This window comes from Alligator sinensis, unplaced genomic scaffold, assembly GCF_000455745.1.
Source record: "Alligator sinensis unplaced genomic scaffold, ASM45574v1 scaffold25_1, whole genome shotgun sequence".
In the NCBI taxonomy this organism is placed as follows: Eukaryota; Metazoa; Chordata; order Crocodylia; family Alligatoridae; genus Alligator; species Alligator sinensis.
In genome coordinates this window covers 21,833-25,942 of record NW_005843187.1, presented here as the reverse complement: position 1 = coordinate 25,942, position 4,110 = coordinate 21,833, and positions in this window count along the sequence as shown.

Below are 4,110 nucleotides of genomic sequence, written 5' to 3'. Positions count from 1 at the left end.
ATGGCGGGGTTTTCTTTGTTTTTTTTTTCTTAAGGGGATAGAGGTGGATCAGGCAGGGCACCCGTAGTGGGGCTGGGGGAGTGAGGTGGGGATTGGGGGGGTCATGCAGAGCCCCCCATGCAGCATGGGGCAGTGGGGGCAGCAGGGATTGCCCCTCTGCTTGGCAGCACCCGGTGAGCCGGAGCTTCTTGTTAACAAGTGCCGGGAGCTGGGGTGGGGGATGGGCTGATTCGGCCAAATCGAATCGGGACAGTGATTTGAATCACTGAATCGAACTGCTGTCCCCCCAGTCGACCAAATCCGAAGCGAATATTAGCCGCTTCGCATAGGCCTCATACAAAGCCAGTCATTCACCTGAAATAAGAGAGTTAGTCGCCTCTCCGTTGGCTGCTCCCTGGTGCTGTTTCCTTATTGCACCACATCCTGTAATAGGAAATAGTCAAGGCCTCGCATCAGCCAGCAGTAGCAAGGGTAACAGTGCTTGCTCACCCTAGCTTGGAAGGGATCATATAAATACAGTAGTCAGACGCTGATGCTGAGCTTTCAGCTGGGGTGGGGAACGAGACCCAGAGGTAGTGCAAGCAGCTTCATTGTAAGCATGAGCCAACAGCGAGCAGAACATGGGGCTGGAGAACAGGCCACCTACTTTTTCCTCCAGGCTCTGGCACCGACCTGCTGTTTCACCCTTGGTCTTGTCTACATACTTTGTAAACTTGAGGGGACCAGACGTTTCTCTTGCTATGTGTGGCCAGTGGCAAGAGCAGTGGGGTTCTGGTCCTTTTTGGTGCTTTCTGTAATGAAATAACTGAATGCATCCAGATTGTTCTGTTCCTGAGCCAGGGAGAAGAGGCTAGCATGGTTTCCATCCCTAGAGGTGCAGGCACCTACCCTGGAGATGTTCAAAAGGAGACTGGACGCACACCTTGCTGGGGTTATTTGACCCCAACAGTCTTTCCTGCCCAAAACAGCGGGGCTGAACCCAATGATCTCATGAGGTCCCTTCCAGCTCTAAACTTCTGTGCACAGGCAACTGGTAGGGGAAGTATGGGCGGGGGGCACATCCCCCACCCCGAGAGTGGCCCCTGACTCAGCACTGCTCAGGATGGGGCAGTTTATTTGCTGTGCAGGTCAGTGGTGTGTTTGGGTGGGGGGCACTAAGCTGCAGCACGGAAGTATAGGAGTGGAAATGTGGCTTTTGGCCCGCCCCCAGGCCTGCCCACAAATCGTGCCCCCCCAGACTCAGGAGGCACCAGTCACCCCTGCTTCTGTGAATCTCTGAATCTATGTGACCCTTTTGCCCTCTTCTTTGTCAGTGTTTAATGAGTTTTCTTTGTAAGCAACTGTAAGACAAGAAGCTTTTTCCCCATGTTGATCGAGGGGAAGAAACCTTGTCTTCTTTATGAGTAAATACAGTAATAATTACCACTGTTTTAAAAGGCATTGTTGGGTTGGGAGATATCAAGCTTCCTAGATATCTAGGAAGGGGCCTATCCCCTTTCCTAGATATTTCCTTCCCTTCCTATCTTGAGATCTCCCTCCCTAGATATCTAGGCAGGGAGATACTTCTTGAAACCTCCCTCCCTACATATCTAGGGAGGAAGATCTCCTTATTTTGGGAGCCATCTCTCAAGACCTCTTTATCTTCTTCTCCATCAAGCCTAGGCCCTGGGCAGATGTAACATTTGCTTCAAAAGTAACAAATGCTTGAAAGGGTGAGTAGACCCTAAGAAGCCCTCCAGAAATGGCCACAGTGCTCCAAAAATGAACCCAGCTCAAGAAAGTATTTGTTAGCGTTTTGTTTTTGAAGCATTTCCAGTCACATCTACATGCTGCACAACGTGCACTGGAAGGTTGCTCAGGTCTCGGGCATCCCACGGTGCTCAGCTCTCCCCCACCTACTCAGGGGAGTGGGGCAGGACAGAGGGAAGATTGGGATGGGAAGCAAAGCAGGGCTTTCCAGTGTGTCTGCCTGTTTTACGGGCTGGAGACAAGGAATACCTACGTGCATCTCTGACTCAGGTTCCTGGTCCCACAGGGTGGGATGCTCAATAATCCCCATGTTTTTCTGAATTGAAACTTCTGCTTCATCTCACTTGGAAGGCAGCTTTTAAGTTAGACTGTGTTCTCCTTTATTTCACTGTGAAATGTTCATTTTAAACACACTTAAATGTTGGTTTTCCTGCAAGCTGAAATTTTATTTTCATTTGAAAATGCAATTTAGTTTCATTTTGAGTAGAATTTTTATGCACAAAAATTAAATCGTTTTTTGAAAACCTTTGTTTGTGTCATTGTAAAATCAGCTTTCCTTTGAATTCACACTTCATTTTTTGTATTTGAATTTTTCATTTTGGATATTATCAAAATAATAATTTTTGTTCTTGTCACAATTCCATTTATTTCAGTTTGAAGAATGTATGTGATGTTCATTTAAACTAAGCTTAACCTTTCCTTTACATTTTATTTCCTTTCCAAAGTGACTCTTAGTTGCTATTGAAATGCTTTATTATTCTGTTGTTCTGATGTTGTCGTGTTTCTGGTTCCCATTTGGGCTGGTTACTACTGAGGAGGCGCAGAGCAATGTAGTGTTGAGTGATTCAGGCGATGAAGAGAAGTGTGCCTGGTCCAAGAGCTGGAGCTTTCCATGATCCAGAGAACGAAGCTGGAGAGTCTTATGGGCACCCTAGGAAAGGTTTCTTGTGATGGGGAGACAGAGATGATGCTATGCACCTTCCCATGGCATACCAGGTGCTCCCTCCCCTACCCACAAAGCTGCCTGTGAAATAAAGTCAGAGGTAAGATGAATCACATCTGATAAAGTTACTTCCTCCTCTGGCAAAGAGACCAGACTTGCCCCGGGACTTGTCTGGGCCCTCAACTTATTCATAGATTGTAGAGTCAGAAGGGACCACAATGGATCATCGTGTCCGACCCCCTGCCCCTCGCAGGAAAGAGGACCGAGGTCAAATGACCCCAGCCAGGTGACTATCTAGCCTCCTCTTGAAGACCTCCAAGCTTGGTAATAGCACCACCTCTCTTGGAAGCCCATTCCAGATCCTGGCCACCCTTACTGTGAAAAATGTCTTCCTAATATCTAACCTAAATCCACTTTCAACTAGTTTACACCCGTTACTCCTAGTCACTCCCTGGGGCGCCTTAGTAAACAGCGCTTCCCCTATTCCCTGTTGACCTCCCCTAATAAATGTATAGGTGGCCACAAGATCTCCCCTCAGCCGTCTCTTGTGAAGGCTGAAGAGATTCAGCTCTCTCAACCTCCCCCTGTAGGGTCTATCACAAAGGCCACTAATCATGTGAGTGGCCCTCCTCTGGACCCTCTCGAGATTGCCCGCGTCCCTCTTGAAGTGCGAACTTCAAGACCAACTTAGACCAAGACCATCATGGCATTGCCCCCACCAGGCCAGGGTGGCCTCAGGGAGAACAGCCAAAGTGCACTGCAGGCCTCCCATTTACTCTGCCACCTCCTGCCTGTGCCCAGGATGGAGCATGGGGCAGGACCACTCAGCCACTACTCATCTGGCTTTGTTAAAATGCTGCCCCAACTCTGGCCCTGGCTCCCAGAGAGAATTTAAACGCTATCATCCCCGAACTCACTCCTCCCTGACACACAGAAAATAGACATTAGCACAGATTTATTTGCACTGCCAGGTAAGCTGGGCACAAGGAGAGAACAGGCATTTTAATGCAGGCTGATATGAAGTCACCTAAGAGCAAACAATGCAGCTAACCATTACACTACCCCCCCACCCTAGATCCACCTCTGGTGCTGACCCAGGTTGCTGTCCCCAGGTTGTAGAGCAGGATGGAGGTTTGGGTCTGTTTGTTCCCAGGTGTCTAGGCTTTATTGGTGGCCACATAGGGCTAGGAATGACTTTTTTTCTTCTAATTGGTATAGGTGTTAGGAGATTTTTTTCTTTCCTCCATAGCATTGGTTGTTGGCTGAAGCCAAAGCTGGGAATTTTGACTGGAGTGTGCCTATGTTCCTGCTGGAATTAAAAGCCTAAGGTACCTGGTTAGAGGGTCTTGCCCCTGTGACTGCCACATTTGGGATTAGGAAGGAATTTTACCCCATCATCAGACAAGTATGGACTGTGG